The following is a 17,450-nucleotide window of genomic DNA, read 5'->3' on the forward strand; positions in this document are numbered from 1 at the left end:
AGAAGCTAAAAGCATTCAGAATTGGCAAGAACTCAATAAAGTAATTCTAAACTAAGCATGCTGGGCCTTGGTTGGACTGACCCTTATTTAATTTGCAGTTTTATACTGTATGAAGAGCCACGTATGGCTACGTTCACATTACCAGGCTGAAGTGACAAAAACACAATTTTTTGCCTTAATGTACACAAATCTGATGGTTTCAGGGCAGTGTGGACACAGAAACCCAATCTTTGCAAAACAGATTTGAGCCCCATTCACATGTGGAAAGAGATCGGATGTGTATCTGATTCGTGGCCATGCAACACGAATGAGAATGGTCAGTTCAGAATTTATGTGTTTTTTGGGCCAGCACTGCAGTCATCAGCCAGCACCGGCAGCGAGGCAAAACAACAATGGAGGGCAGCTACAGCTGTGACCACAGTCACGGTCTCACCATCACTGGCTCCTTTCTCGTACTCACATACAGTATATCTCTTGCTTCAGCAGTGCCATTAACAACCGTGAAAACAGCAAAAGCTAGTAGTCTGACCTTATTTTTCACCTTCTTGACCTAATCATGTACAGCTGACAAACTCCTTGCATCTTTGAAAGCAAAAAGCGATGGATATACCAGTTATCATCATGTCCAGTTTGTCTATAACTTTTTTTATTGTTGATGACACAGTTGGCTCACACACAAACATCATCAGTCTGCACGTGTGCAGTTTCAGAGAACAGATGTATTCACATTACAGTGTGACGGGCAGCCAGGTCCCATGCTCGGCCCGGGACGTCCCTTCAACACTGGATCCGGCGGAGCAGCCATGGGATGCACTCTACATCCCCCAGAAAAGTTGGTGGCAGCCCTCCTGGGTTACAGGGGTGGGACTTCAGGACTCAGACCTGTTGGGCTCCGTGGCCACCACCCAGAGGAGCTGCATGGCTTAACGAGCCTGTGTGGGCTGGAAGGCAGCCACACCCGGAAGTGCACCCTAATTAGGCCAATTACCACCTGGAGCACTTCAGGGAGGGCTACAAAAAGAGCCTGCAGCCACTACTCAGGGCCAGAATCAGGAGGAAGAGGTTGCCTGAAGAAGGGTTTTTGGACTGTGTATTGCCTGTGGGGTTCACAGGGAAGACGGGCCCCACAGGAAAAGAACAATAAAAGTCTGGTGTGTTTGACACATGCCTGTGCCGGGGTTGGCCGCGTATATAGCACCTTATTCACAACAGTTAGATGCAGGTCACGTGTACTTATGAAAGTGGACTATAAACACTGGCAAATGTGATCTGAGCAAAAAAAAAATCAGAATTGAGAAATTAGGCTTTTAATGTGAATAGAGCCCAGGATGGGAATCTATTGCTTAGTACTTCTCTGACTCTGGTGGGGATGAAGTGCTAAACTTCATGGATTGTCTTCAGAATATTACAATATTCAGGTTTTCCTTTTGGGGCAGCACGGTGGCTCAGTGGATAGCGCTGCTGCCTCGCAGTAAGGAGATCTGGGTTTGCTTCCCGGGTCCTCCCTGCGTGGAGTTTGCATGTTCTCCCCATGGCTCCGGTTTCCTCCCACAGTCCAAAGACGTGCAGGTTAGGTACATTGGTGGTCCTAAATTGTCCCTAGTGAGGACAGGGTGTGTGTCCTACGGTGGGCTGGCGCCCTGTGTTGGCTGGGATTGGCTCCAGCAGACCCCCCGTGACCCTGTAGTTCGGATATAGCGGGTTGGATGATGGATGGATGTTTTCCTTTTAATTAGAAGTGTTTTTCTATTGCATTTTGTTTTTCGGTAATAAAGAGGATTATATGCGACAAATAATTTGCGTTGAGCACACTTTTAAACAGACTGGTAATATCAACTGTCAAAACTTATTTGAAACTAGTTTTAGAACTGTTAGGTGGATAGCATTTCTGCTTTGTACTTCCAAGGAGAAGGTTTCAGTTTTCAGCCAGGGCCCTGCTGATGAGCTCGTTAAGACTTTCTGAAGGTACATCACAAAGGTGCTCACATTTGGTTATGGGGTACCGCAGAACTGGCCTGGTGGTTCCATCCAAGGATGGATCCTGACATCGTCAGGATAGTCTCTGGCTGACACACTGTTGATCTGTAATGGAAAAAGAAGGTTCAAGAACACAAGAAAACAGTGAGGACATTCTGTTAATGGCCTTTTCCTAATAAAGACTTAAATTAAGCTTAAATGTGAAGCTCCTGCTTTTAAGAGCATGGCTGTACTTGTATATACAAGTGACAAATGAGAATTTGTCACACAGCAAAATAAATTATTCACTTTAAAGTAGTATTACTGGGAAGTTTATGGAATTAAAGCGAAATTGTTACTTGCAGGTCCAACCAACATACATGCAGCTCATCACCATCCTCCAGCACCATGATAAAGAAGAATGTCTTAAAAGACATCAAATATTCTGAATAGGAAGCACAGATCACCTTACCCGATTATTAGTTAGCAGATGCCTTTATCCAAAGGATTTAAAAAGCAAGTTATAATACATACAAGAATAAGATTAGAAGGTGCAACCAGAGAAAAAGACCAAAACCTGAACAAGAGGGAGCAGACTATTAGACGATGACAAAAATCACTCTCCAAAACTCTAACGGTACAACAGCAGCTTATCTGGAGAAAGTCCACACCTCTACCTGAATATCAATGAATTTACACAATTATGAAAGATCACACTGCATTAGCAATGGAGAAAATAATACATTCCAGGACAAAAAGTAACAGATGCCTTCAACTTAACATTTTCCATCAGTGTCCTGAACATTGGGAACAAAATGTGTAAAGGTCATTACATCGACTTTACATCAAGGCAAAACCGCAGATCATCAAAAAGAATTTTCAAACATTAAGTGAAAACTTAAATAAACTGAATAATATTATTAGAAAAGGGAGAATGAACACCATTAATAGAAACATCTAAATGGAACAGAAAAACTCTGAAACTTATATATATATATATATATATATATATATATATATATATATATATATATATATATATATATATATATATATATATATATAAACACACTTCGTTAAAATTTCCATTTTATTTCCTTGTGCATTCATTTTTCCTCTGCGAAATACATAAAGGCACTCGCTAGATCAATAGGACACTGAAACCACGGTGGGGATCACAGCAGTTTCAACAGAATCCTTACACTTTTACCACCGGGAGAGTGGGGCTCTTCAACATGGACTTTCACCTACTGCCTCTTCTGCTGTACCTTTTGAATTGTGTGGCGCTAAACAGACTTGAACCTCCTCCACACGCAGCTAATGGACTACGATCAGTAAAGGAGGACTGTGGCAAACGGGACCCGCGTGCACACCTGTCCAATAAAAGAATCCACAAATGAAACTGAAATGACCCCATATTATATCTGCCAAAACTGTTTAGAAAGAATGGATTCTTTCTAAACAAGAGTTTTTACTTTTCCTCACCTGTCACCAAGTACAAAGAGTTCCCGTATATGATGCTGTGTACCTGTACGCACGTGTGCCATTGGTTATCTCACCGTCACTAAAGTACAAAATAGCTCTCCGTTTAAATTGGAATTTAAGTGAAAGAGGTACCTGTGATGTACAACAGTCGCGAAGAATCTCTATCGACTGCTCTATCAGAAGGATCTTCCTCCGTTTAAAGGAACTCCGACATGCTGGAAACCGTTAGAAATCATCGCATTTATGACAAATGCAGGAAAAACAATCCATTCTGTTTAAACACGCATAATGCAAACAATGGTCTTTCAAAAATAAAATTTGAACACAAAGTGTGCAATGAATATACCGTTTAGGAAATAAATTTCTAATTTCAACAAAAACAGAATTATTCCTAGCAAGGTGCCTCAGCAAATGGTAATTATGTAAACTTTTCTAAACTTACTGTTTCGATCCGACACAGCGCTGCACTCAGTATCTCCTGGGGAGGGGGATCGGAACACACAACCTTGATGAACGACTGGCTCGACCCTCCTTTCCCCATTGGAAAAATGACGTGGCGTTCCCATAACAACCCCCTGCAGCTCCAGGACAACTTATAAATCCTATTGGATGGTTGGTTTGTCCATCCTTTTTTTCAACGCCTCGAGGGCGGAGATTGGGCAGGCGTTTCTTTTTATCAACCGTCGAAATGTGCCCCGTCAGTCGAACGGAGTTTGAAAACTAACTGAACGCAGGTGTGTGCTGTTGCTATAGCAGCTGGCTGCGCGACATGTTGCGGACGGAGAAAATAAACAAAGTTATTAGCGTTTCTGCTGAAATTGAGGGAGTTGTCACCATGACTCTAACTTAAAATCCAACATGTTTATTTACGTTTTATAATAAGGCGATCCTTCTGTTATTCTGGTATTTCATCAAACCGTGTCAGGTTAGTGTGTTTAACTGAACAAGGAGGAAGGCGGACAGCAGCACTATTCTTTACTCACCAGCGCCCTATGTTCTGAGACTCCACGCTGCTGTGTAAGTAGCTGGCTGCACGGCAACTGTGCTCTGCTGTGCCTCCGCCGCGCGCTGCAAACTATAAGACATCAATTAAAAGAGAAAGGCGAGGTCACGTGACCGAGGGGCTGCCGGATCTGCGTAAGGGTAAGCGCGTCCGGTGAGACTGGCCAGTGCTAAAAAGATGGATAAAAAGAATATCTGACGAATGATCAGTCTTCACAGCAGATCATTCTTGCTTTAGAATGGGTAAATGATATCAAATCTAATAGAGTCGTTATATTGATAAGCCTTATTATCATATTTGAAGGCCTTCGAATCGGGAAAGTCATCTAAGAGAAGTGACCTTTTATTAGAAGTTAATCATATCATTACCAACATGTATTTAAATAATATAAAGTTTGTATGGATTAATGCACATAAGAGTGTATGGCAATGAAATTGCAGATAAGCTAGCTAAGAATGCTTTAGATAAAACAGACACTGACTATATGATTCCTTTAGGTAAATGTGAATTTAACTATAATTTTAAAAAGGCACTTTATACTGAGTGGCAAAACAGCTGGGAGAGTAGTGGAAAAGGAAGACCTCCGTTTCAGGTAAAACCTTCAGTAAGAGGTATGAATACATGGAGTCCTTGAAGGAAAAGGAATAATATCTTTATATATAATACACTACCATGGGTGATTGTCTGTCCGGGATTTTTAATCACCTGTAGCTCACAAACGGTTTGACCTATTGACCTGAAATTTGGTACACTTCTACTACGTGACATCTAAGATCTGCTTTCGGGGTGAGGTGATTGACCTCAAAGGTTATTCCTCTTTTTATTTTTATTTTATTGTAGAATCAACTCTCGGCAGCAGCGGTGCATGCATACGGGCGCTGTTGTCATTCCCTACCACTTTTGCCGTCACTTCCCCTACCTCTTCATATCTGTAATTATTTTTTAGGAAGATTGAAGACATAAGTGCCATCTTAAACAAAAAATTAAAGAAAACATGCCAAGTAATTGCAAAAAAAAAAAAAACCACTGACTTACTGTTTTAACACAAAAAAATGTCGACGAAAGAAGAGAAGAAGTGGTCTGCTCGGAGTAAAGAAGATCTGCTCAGGAAGCATTAAGCACATAAACCTCAGAGCAAACGAATGCTAAACATTGAGAAGAAGTATGAAAACTACGAATGCTCAAGTCAAGTGTATTCACTGCATGTTATCGTACAGTGTGCTGTTACTGGTTATATATAATAGAGTAAGACTTGGACATGTTGGTTTGAGTCAATAGTACTGTTATTGTGGCAGACATAAAACAGGAATATGTAAACAAGGTGGGATTAAAAAAACAGAGCATTACTTGGTTTATAGACCAAAATATAATAGGGTAAAATAAAAGTTAGTTGAAAATGTTGCTCAAAAAGGTCTTTCATCTTGCAATTTAAATGAAGTAGTTTGTATAGCTAGTATAATTAATAAAAACTAAAATGAAAATAATATAAAACTATTAATTACCATATAGTAAATATAACTGAAAATAGATGTCTATTTAAAGCCTTTACAAAGTATTCTAAAAATTCAGAATATACAAGTTAAATCCTGTTATAGCGAATGTTGAAGTAACAAACACGGCAAATCCCCGGTGGTCCTGGTCAGAAATACTATACGTATTTTTCCAATATTCATTATAACAAAATTTCCGTTATAACAAAAATATTTTTAATGTCTTGAGAATTTTGTTATAACAGGATTCCACCTGTAGTACTTTCTAGAAGTTTTACAAATTGTAATATAGATAGGGAATTGATGTTGAAACCTCCGCCCAGTAGATGGCATTAATGGATTACTGGATGTGATCCCAAGAAGAAGACTGACCAGTGCAGCACCTCAGACGTGGATGGTACTGTACGGGCAGCCTGCCTTGTCTCCTCATAGTTTATTTATATTTGTCTGTCTAGAGAAAAGACTTTTGAAAATCGTGAAAGCGTGTTGCTTTTCAACCCACAGAATTTTTTTTAGATTGTCGTTAAAATTGACAATTGTGTTTTTGTATTGAAAATTATGTTGGGGCTGTCCTATACATGGGCAGACTGCTCTAGCATAATTCTGAGCCCACAGTTACTGCATTGCCATCAATTGGCAAGACATGCCAGCAATGACTGAACTGTGGGGAGTTGGGGGGGTATTGTTCTCCCCAAATGAGGAGCTTATAAAACTTGGCAGCCTTTGAGGAAACCATTCACCACATCCAACCTGGAGATAATCCACCGCAACCAGCTACCCTAACGCAAATACACTGCTAGGTTCAGGGTTACTAACATGCTTGCCCCTCCAGCTCAAATATGTAATTATACAATCAAATCAAACAATGGAGAGCTGGCATAAGATATCCTTATCCTCAGTTTACCAAACACAGCAATATAGATCTACAAGGTAAGTAAAGTGGGAGATTCACTATTACGTGTTGCTTAGAAAAATATGTTGACTGTGAACTGCCTAAATTGAAATGGCAATGTTTAGAACTAAATGGCTTTGAGATGAAAAAGAACAAGGTCAACAGAGCATGCAGACTATGAAAACTGCATATCTTGTAGCAGTGCTAACTACCATGTGACCAGCAAACTCTTTGAGGGGGAAAAAACATTTTTGACAGACGTGTGTTCTTTCTGCTTCAGAATTCTGTGCTTCTTTGAAACGAGATCCATGAAGTGGAAGGAGCAAATGTAGGGACTCCTTGATAGCTTTTTCAAATTTAACGCACTCCTCCTCAGTGGTGGGTGAATATCAAGATATAGAGTAATGGCTTTTGAAGCATGCCTTTTTGATATTAATGTCCTTTTTTTCTTCCAGATTCTTGGGATAATCTTTATGGGAGTAAAAGGTCCAGGAGTTTTCATACCTCTTTGATGCATAGTCTTGTTATAGTTATAATTTCATATTGTATAACTTTATAACTAATATTATAATTGTATAATTTGTTTTAAGTAAACATTCACAAGACACTCCGCAAAGGGTTTGGTGTAGATATTTTGTGACTGTCTGCACCGCGCTTTCATGCTCTGAGACTGGTACAACCACAGAGAAAACACTTTCAGAGGGAGGCAGATACAAAAGAAGCAGACTTTCCCACAACGTAATAGTATATCTGTATGGGTTCAACTGTAGACTGTCGTGCATAACTCTTATCACACTATGTTCCTTTCCTTTAAAGTCTTCTTATTTATGCCGTATTTTGTTCTTTGCTTAATGAAGATGCCAGCGGCTCGGTTCCTGTCTCCCTTCAACTGAATGCTTCTGAGGAAGATGCCTTGGAGTTCTTTTAGCCTGAAGGAACTGCCAGTGGAACAAAATGACTAGTCAGGTTTGCTGTGACAACTGAATAAAACTCCAGTACTGTTTCTTCAAGTACAAGAATAAAGTCTGTTAGCCAAGTTGTCTTCTGGCTGTTAGTTGTGCAGTGTCCCACTTCGGGTACCACTTGAACTCAAAGGCTGCTTCGTTGGAAGTGTCGAGTTAAATGGAGGCAGGAGCGGAGTTGCAGGCCAGCTGCAGAGAACAGAAGACAACATATTCAACATTTTTAAATTTTATTTAAATTATAACTATTTCCTTGATTGTCCCTTCAACCAAAGTATTTTTTTACGGTTTCCTATCTTTGAGCTTTTGACATTTTGGAACGTTTGAGGTGACTTTTTAACGCTTCAGACCTGCATAGGCAGCTGGGCCTAAGACTGCTGATGTCAGGCCTGACCAGTGTAAGCACTTGGAGGCCCCACAGCCCAATCTCACTATGGCCCTGAATCCCATTTTGAACACTCAGTAATGTGGGGTATGAAGTAAGAAACAACGTTTATGGGATTAATTCATTCCACTTTCTGCAAATGGTAACAGAGAGAGTTTAAAATCATAATACAAAAAAAAAAAATCCAAAATGCTTATATTTTGGGTCAAAGGGGGGGCCAAAGCAGCAGAATCGGGCACAAAGCAACTCTGGCCAGTGCACACGTTCATTATTGTCTTGCACCAAACAACAGGAGTAAAAGGTGGCCAAGAGTAAATTTCACTTAAGTGTTAGGAATGGTAGATACATAGAACATGTTGGCAAACAGCATGTTTAAAAGCAGCATATTAGTGGCATATAAATCATGTTTTGAAAGGATTAAGTACATAAGAAGTGCCATGGTATTTTAGGCTCAATGATCTTTTCTCATCTATAATTGTGCTATTCTTTAAATCCTCTGAAAGTTGAAAACTCTAAGCAGAAGTTGCAGAATAACAGCATGAAGGAAGTGTGGGATGGGATGAAGATCATCACTGGCTGCAGCTCGAAGTGGGGTGCCACCATCAAGAGAGGCGTGGAGAGAGCAAACCAGATGAACAACTTCTTTAATAGGTTTGACCACCCTAACCCACTCTCACCTCGGTACTGCACCCTCCACCCATCCTTTTGCTGATACCAGCATAGGAGAGAGTTTCCCCCCCACCCACAATTACAGCAGCCCAGGTAAGCAGAGAGCTGAGGAGACTTCATGCCAGCAAAGCAATGGGTCCAGATGGAGTATCGCCACGACTGTTGAAGGCCTGTGCGTTGGAGCTGGGGAGTCCTCTACAGTGCATCTTCAACCTGAGCCTGGAACAGGGGAAAGTCCCGAGGCTTTGGAAAACATCTTGCATCACCCCAGTCCCAAAGATATCACGTCCTGGTGAGCTGAATGACTTCAGGCCTGTTGCCCTGACGTCATATGTGATGAAGACCATGGAGTGGCTGCTGCTTCACCACCTGAGGCCACAGGTCCATCATGCCCTCGACCCTCTGCAGTTCGCATACCAGGAGAAAATGGGAACAGAGGATGCCATCATCTATATACTACACTGATCCCTCTCCAACTTGGACAGAGGCAGTGGTGCAGTAAGAATTATGTTTCTGGACATATATAGAGTCTTCAACACCATCCAACCTCTGCTCCTTAGGGACAAGCTGACAGAGATGGGAGTAGATTCACACCTGGTGGCATGGATTGTGGACATTCTTACAGACAGACCTCAGTATGTGCGTCTCAGGAACTGCAGGTCTGACATTGTGGTCTGCAACACAGGAGCGCCGCGGGGGACTGTACTTTCTCGGGTCCTGTATAGCCTATATACATCAGACTTCCAATACAACTCGGAGTCCTGCCACGTGCAAAAGTTCGCTGACGTCACTACTATTGTGGGCTGCATCAGGAGTGGGCAGGGCGAGGAGTATAGGAACCTAATCAAGGACTTTGTTAAATGGTGCGACTCAAACCACCTACAACTGAACACCAGCAAGACCAAGGAACTGGTGGTGGATTTTAGGAGGACCCCATGATCATCAGAGGTGTCTTTGTGCAGAGGGTACAGACCTATAAATACCTGGGAGTGCAGCTGGATTGTAAATTGGACTGGACTACCAATACTGATGCTTTGTGCAAGAGAGGACAGAGCCGACTATACTTCCTTAGAAGAGTGGCGTCCTTCAACATCTGCAATAAAATGCTGCAGATGTTCTATCAGACGGTTGTGGCGAGCACCCTCATCTACGCAGTGGTGTGCTGGGGAAAAAGATGAGGGATGCCTGGACAAACTGGTGAGGAAGGCAGTTTCTATTGTAGGCACGGAGCTGGACAGTTTGACATCTGTGGCGGAGCTACGGCCACTGAGCAGGCTCCTGTCAGTCATGGAGAATCCACTGCATCCACTGAAAAGGATCATCTACAGACAGAGGAGCAGCTTCAGCAACCAACTGCTGTCACTGTCCTGCTCAACTGACAGACTGAGGAGATCATTCCTCCCCCTCACTATGCGACTCCTCAATTTCACCCCGGGGGTAAATATTAACATTATACAAAGTTATTGTCTGTTATGCAATTTTATCACTCTTAAATTTAATATTGTTCTTTATCAGTATGCTGCTGTTGGAATATGTGAATTTCCCCTTGGGATTAATAAAGTATCTATCTATCTATCTATCTCTGGCTGCCACTGGGCTGATTTGTTGTTGTAATGATCGCTTCTACCACGTGGTACTTGAAGTCATCCACGGGCGTGCAGCTTACTGCGAGGGTAGTGTGCAGAATCAGACAAGAGCAGGGCAGAGCTTGTTAATTTCATTTAAAACCATTTGTATTTTGTCTGTGGTACTTAATTTGCAATTACTTTATAAACCGAATGCAAGCACAGGAATAACAGGTGATCATTGCTGGCGCTACACGATCCGCTGCTGGAGGAAAACATTGCCAAAACACAAGAACGACATAAGGTCAGTGAGCAAAAACCACCGCTATCCAGTGGTGGAAGAAATATAGGGTGCTAAAGTTGGCTCAGTCCAAATCGTGTAAATTGTGTAAACTTCCACAGGAAAAGGCCTGTATCTCACAGTCAGCCAATCTTGCATATAATGTGTAAGGGTGATGTTAATGTGCTTTTCTAGAATAAATGACAGTTGGAAGAGGAAAAAATAAAAAAAGACTGGTGGCTCACAGTGCATACAGAAGAGTGTGAGAAAGTCATTGACACCTCGTTAGCTGAGCATTAACCTGTAGCCAAATCCCCAAGTTTGAACTGGAAAAGAACAATTTGCAGATTTACACTGAGAAGTCAAGCAAAATGACACCTTTTATTAGCTAACTAGAAAGATTACAATATGCAAGTTTTTGAGGCAACTCGGGCACCTTCTTCAGGCAAGATGTAATGTCAAATTGATTATATCTTGCCTGAAGAAGGTGCCTGAGTTGCCTCGAAAACTTGCATATTGTAATCTTTCTAGTTAGCCAATAAAAGGTGTCATTTTGCTTGACTTCTCACTACATTCACAATGGCTAACACGGTACAACACCCTTGTACTACAGATATACACTAAAAGAAGTTTAGAATTACAATGATATGAAATGCATATTTGTTTTTGCCACCCATTGACATTTTATATTGTAGGTGGGGTGTGGAGGTAGGTGCATCCACACTCAGAATTAATACACTACCACCATTGTTTTTGTCTTTCTTGCTCACATCACTTCCTTAAAATAACCACATTTTCCCTTGCCACCATATCTCTGTGGTACAGTGCCATTGTGTATAGGCTTAACAAATTGTGTGCAATGGCATTGTGATGCTACAAGCTTGGCAAATTGTTAAGTGTGCAGAAACATTACATATACACAGAATATGCAGTGTGTACATTTACTTTGTGTGATGCTCAATTAAACCAGCTGATTATCGGAAGCCACAAACCAGGGGTCCTCAATCACGGTCCTGGTGGGCTGCAGTGGCTGCAGGTTTTTGCTCTAACCCATTTGCTTAATAAGAAGCCCTTATTGCTCAAGTAACACTTCTGCTTCACTTTAGTTGTGTCGCTCATTAGGATTTTGAACCCTGATTGCTTATTTTAGTCTTAAACAGCTGTAGTCTTGGTTTTTAATTACTCCTAATTAGCAATAACATGCAAATGACAAAAAAGACCAACATTTCTCCATTTAGCTTGTTACCATTTACACCTGTGTGTATTTATCATGCACTATTGGGTTTAATTAAATACTTGGAAGGCAGTGAAGAGAAAAAAAGGAAAGGACTGAAAATTACTCCTCCATTTTAGCCTTCAAATCATTAGGATGAAATCCTTAAAAAGGGGAAGAAAATCTAGGATATGAGAATGACCTGACATAGCAGAGTTAAAGCACTAGCAAGCCATGAAATTAAATTATTGACAAGAATTGCTTTCTAATTAAGCAACCGGGTTAGAACAAAAACCTTAAGCCACTGCGGCCCTCCAGGACTGGGATTGAGGACCCCTGCTACAAACGTACATTTGATGTTAAGTAAACATTCTAATTATAAGCCATAAACTAATTTACAATCAGATGGCCAAGTGTCCAGCTCCATAGATTATTTAAAACAAACAGGACATTGGTATTCTTGTTTTCCTGGCACCTGCAGTGACAACATGATGTCCAAGGGTCTCCTGGTGAGCCACGTAAGCTTTGCTTAAGTGTGGAGCTGCTGATCACCCCAAAGTGCAAATGTCTATTAAAATAAGAAAACAGTTAAAGATTCAAACTGTATAAATTGAAAAAAAAACACTAACAATTTAATTTGGGTTGTTAACTAATGGAGCATTTGTTATAATTGTTTATTTCTATTTAAAACATTCACAAGTGGTGTTTCATTGTGATTGTGTCATTTTTAAGGGGTCAGCAGAGCTTCCTTATATTTACTTGAAGTTTTTAGCTGCACAGACATTTTTTCTTGTTGTGTGTGAAATGGAAAAATACAGACACTGCTGGACTTCTAGAGTAATAAGGCCTAAAGTTATAGCAGTACAAGCTAAATGGTCCAAATAGCTTTTTTTTTTCCATTGCAGTATTTAACATGTACAGGGAGTGCAGAATTATTAGGCAAGTTGTATTTTTGAGGATTAATTTTAATATGGAACAAACACAGTGCTATCAGTCAATCCAAAATGTTAATAAACCTGAAACCTGAATGTTTCACAACGGAAATGTGAGTGTGAACATCATCAGGGAATACATATGTGCGCACAATTATTAGGCAACTATTAGTGTGCAGATTTATTATGCAACTAAAGGAAAAATGAAAATTTTCCCATCTCACTTGTTTCTTTTCATCTGTTATAGTGAGAATAATAAACAAACACCTCCAAATTTACAAATAAACATCTCTGACATTTCAAAAAAATCAATCAATCAATCAATGACCAATATAGCCACCCTTCTTTCCAATAACAGTCATAAGCCTTTCCATTCATGGAGTCTGTCAGTTTCTTGATCTGTTGACGATCAGCTTTTGTGGAGCAGTGACTACAGCCTCCCAGACACTCTTCAGAGAGGTGTATTGTTTTTCTCCCCCGTAAATCTAGCGTTTAAGAAGTGCCCACAAGTTCTCGATAGGGTTTAGGTCAGATGAGGAAGGGGCCATGTCATTATTCCTTCATCTTTAAGGCCTTTACTGGCTGGCCACGCAGTGGAGAACTTCGATGCAAGTGATGGAGCATTGGCCTGCATAAAAATCATGGTCTTTTTCCTGTATCACTGTTTGAAGAAAGTGTCTTCGAAAAACTGGCAGTAGGTTTGGGAGTTGATTTTGAGTTCATCTTCAATGCAAAAGGTCCAACTAGCTCATCTTTAAAAATACCAGCTCATACCAGTACCCCACCTCCACGTTGGAGTGGAGCTCTGGGCCCATTACTGATCCACAGGTCCATCCATCTGGTCCATCAAGAGTCACTCTCATCTCATCGGTCCATAAAACCTTTGAAAAAATCTGTCTTCAGATATTTCTTGGCCCAGTTTTGACGTTTCAACTTATGTTTCTTGTTCAGTGGTGGTTGGGTTTCAGCCCTCCTTACCTTGGCCATGTCTTTGAGCACTGAACACCTTGTACTTCTGGGCACTCCAGGTAGGTTGCAGCTCTGGAATATGAAAGTACTGGAGGATAATGGGTTCCTGGTAGCTTCACGTTTGATTCTTCTCAAATCTTTGGCAGCTAATTTGCGTCTTTTGTTCTCAACACGTTTCTTGCGACCCTGTTGACTATTTGCAACAAAATGTTTGATGGTTCTGTGATCACACACCAATATCTTAGCAATTCCAAAAGTGCTGCATCCCTCTGAAAGACTTTTTACAATTTTTGACTTTTCAGAGTCAGTTAAATCTCTTTTTTGGCCCATTTTGCCTGAGGAAAACTAGCTGCCTAATAATTCTGCACACCTTGATATAGGGTGTTGATCTCCTTAGGCCACACCCTCCCTCATTACACAAATACACATCACCTGACGTGCTTAAATCCAATAAGCATTCAAGTTAATACAGCTTGGAGTTGGAATATACGCATTAAAAGTGATGATATGGTCAAAATACTCACTTGCCTAATAATTGTGCACACAGTGTAGGAGCTCTACTTAACTAGAGTATAATTTGTGTTGTTTCTGAACTAGATCTAAAGCTACTAATTGTATTAGTCCAGGGAAGGACTATAGTGCAAACACTCATCGCCCAGATCAACCATTCGCTGTCACGGGGTGCTACAGTTCCTGGTCTAATGTTATAAAGTGTCCTCCACTTAAGATGGTAGTTTAAACACAGAGCATTCATTTGGTCTGGTTATGCAAAATTACACAGTGCATCTTTAACAGATGTGAAATCCTTAGGCTACATTCACACTACTACACTATCATTTAAAATTACACATTTAAACCAAAATAATCTCTGTCCATACTAGCATTTTCATAAAGTTTACAAAATGTTCTTTGCCTGCACTGAAATGACTGGAAATGCATTTATTTACTTTTACTGGACATGTGCACATTGGCAGAAAAATCCTTGAAGGGAGAGCAACACAGCTGGCCATGGGATTTACTGCAAAACTGTAGTGACCAGTAAATGATTTGATGTTTGTGCAGATGTGCAGCATTGAAACAGTACAAACACAATTTAGACGCATAGAGGTAAGCAACACTACAAACACCATGGAAAACACCTCTTCTATGTGTGGCACACGTTGGAATATGGCTTACTTCTGTGAAAGGTGACCAACCAATTGGTAAGATGTTTGTAATGAGCAGGACCCAATCAGGGAAGGGTCATGTTATAAGTACAGACCAATCAGAGCACGATTAGAATCTGCATCTACGTTTTCAGCCAGTCAAACAGAAATGACAAGTGTTTTTTTAAGAAGTATATGCCCCTGGAGAGAATTTTGAAAATTATCAACTTTTAGAGGTTGAAAATATCAGGCTGCGGTGGGCTGGTGCCCTGCACAGGGTTTGTTTCCTTCCTTGTGCCCTGTGTTGGCTGGGATTGGCTCTAGCAGACCCCTGTGACCCTGTAGTTAGGATATAGTGGGTTGGATAATGGAAGAATGGATGGGTGGATGGAAAATATCAGGGTAGTGTGAATCAAAGGCAATAAAACCAGGTAGTGTTTGTGTTTTTAAGCGAAAATGCAGTAGTGTGGATGGGGCCATAATTAACCTACTCTCATAACTGTTGTGAACACAATATACACTCACCTAAAGGATTATTAGGAACACCATACTAATACGTTGTTTGACCCCGTTTCGCCTTCAGAACTGCCTTAATTTTACGTGGCATTGATTCAACAAGGTGCTGAAAGCATTCTTTAGAAATGTTGGTCCATATTAATAGGATAGCATCTTGCAGTTGATGGAGATTTGTGGGATGCACATCCAGGGCACGAAGCTCCCGTTCCACCACATCCCAAAGATGCTCTATTAGGTTGAGATCTGGTGACTGTGGGGGCCATTTTAGTACAGTGAACTCATGGTCATGTTCAAGAAACCAATTTGAAATGATTCGAGCTTTGTGACATGGTGCATTATCCTGCTGGAAGTAGCCATCAGAGGATGGGTACATAGTGGTCATGAAGCGATGGACATGGTCAGAAACAATGCTCAGGTAGACCGTGGCATTTAAACGATGCCCAATTGGCACTAAGGGGCCTAAAATGTGCCAAGAAAACACCCCCCACACCATTACACCACCACCACCACCAGCCTGCACAGTGGTAACAAGGCATGATGGATCCATGTTCTCATTCTGTTTACGCCAAATTCTGACTCTACCATTTGAATGTCTCAACAGAAATCGAGACTCATCAGACCAGGCAACATTTTTCCAGTCTTCAACTGTCCAATATTGGTGAACTCGTGCAAATTGTAGCCTCTTTTTCCTATTTGTAGTGGAGATGAGTGGTACCCGGTGGGGTCTTCTGCTGTTGTAGCCCATCCGCCTCAAGGTTGTGCATGTTGTGGCTTCACAAATGCTTTGCTGCATACCTCGGTTGTAATGAGTGGTTATTTCAGTCAAAGTTGCTCTTCTATCAGCTTGAATCAGTCGGCCCATTCTCCTCTGACCTCTAGCATCAACAAGGCATTTTCGCCCACAGGACTGCCGCATATTGGATGTTTTTCCCTTTTCACACCATTCTTTGTAAACCCTAGAAATGGTTGTGCGTGAAAATCCCAGTAACTGAGCAGATTGTGAAATACTCAGACCGGCCCGTCTGGAACCAACAACCATGCCACGCTCAAAATTGCTTAAATCACCTTTCTTTCCCATTCTGACATTCAGTTTGGAGTTCAGGAGATTGTCTTGACCAGGACCACACCCCTAAATGCATTGAAGCAACTGCCATGTGATTGGTTGATTAGATAATTGCATTAATGAGAAATTGAACAGGTGTTCCTAATAATCCTTTAGGTGAGTGTACGTGCAGTGCTTAACCGACACTTAATTCTTTAATCTCAGCAGCCAGAGGCACCATATTGTCCAGAGGCCTAGGCCTGCTTCATGCTCAAACTCAAGTGCTCCAGTACTTTCTTATAAAAGCTCCAGCCTTGAGGTTACAGCTTTTGACTTTGATTTCCAATGTCTGCATTGGGCTGTTCTGCCAAAGGCTGTCCGTTTAGAGGCCTACTGTGGATATGAGTGAAACTTGCATAGGCAAAGAGTAAGCAAATGCTAAGTGACCACAGTGCTACCACATTCAGCCCATTCATAGGTAAGCAGTTAACACCATCTGGCTCAGGTTTGGGACTTTGCTATCACAAACACCATTACTTCAGCACTTCAAGCTCTATGATCCACTGTGCACGTGAAACCATTGAAATCATACTGGGTGGACACAGAATGAGCAACAGTGTAAATTCAATGTTTTTGTTGTAGTGAAATTTGATCAAATAGTCCAATAGCAGTGACGTGTGGTGAGGTTCATGGCTGGTGAGGCACTGACTCCTTCAGAGTCAGATTTACAAATACATGAACCCATAAGAGTAGCTTATTCACTATTCATTTGGCAGCCATAATGGACATTTACTACTGATTATGTTTCATATCTCATCAGCATTTTTTACACACACATAGGAAGGTTGCATATTTAGCTAAGAAATAACATTACTTTTATAGCAACGAGAGAGAGCGGAGAGAGAACATCTGCTCTGCACCCTTCATGTGTTCTAAATTTACCGTT

At 41.1% G+C, this 17,450-nt stretch overlaps 1 protein-coding gene across 5 annotated transcripts in view; it reads right to left on the reverse strand.

The window, feature by feature from the left end:
- Window positions 1-4,589, reverse strand: part of rgs12b (regulator of G protein signaling 12b) — a 233,183-nt gene extending 228,594 nt beyond the window's left edge. For 2 of the 5 annotated variants that reach the window (XM_039751633.1, XM_039751637.1), the window contains exons 1-2: window positions 3,884-3,967; window positions 1,987-2,082 (exon numbers count right to left, since the gene is read on the reverse strand). The gene's annotated coding sequence lies outside the window, so the exon portion shown is untranslated. Of the gene's footprint in view, window positions 1-1,986; window positions 2,083-3,573; window positions 3,657-3,883; window positions 3,968-4,424 lie in introns of those variants that run through there. The other 3 variants (XM_039751634.1, XM_039751635.1, XM_039751636.1) reach the window with 3 other exon arrangements.
- Window positions 4,590-17,450: the final 12,861 nt, after the last annotated feature.

This window comes from Polypterus senegalus, chromosome 4 (assembly GCF_016835505.1).
Source record: "Polypterus senegalus isolate Bchr_013 chromosome 4, ASM1683550v1, whole genome shotgun sequence".
Taxonomy (NCBI): domain Eukaryota; kingdom Metazoa; phylum Chordata; class Cladistia; order Polypteriformes; family Polypteridae; genus Polypterus; species Polypterus senegalus.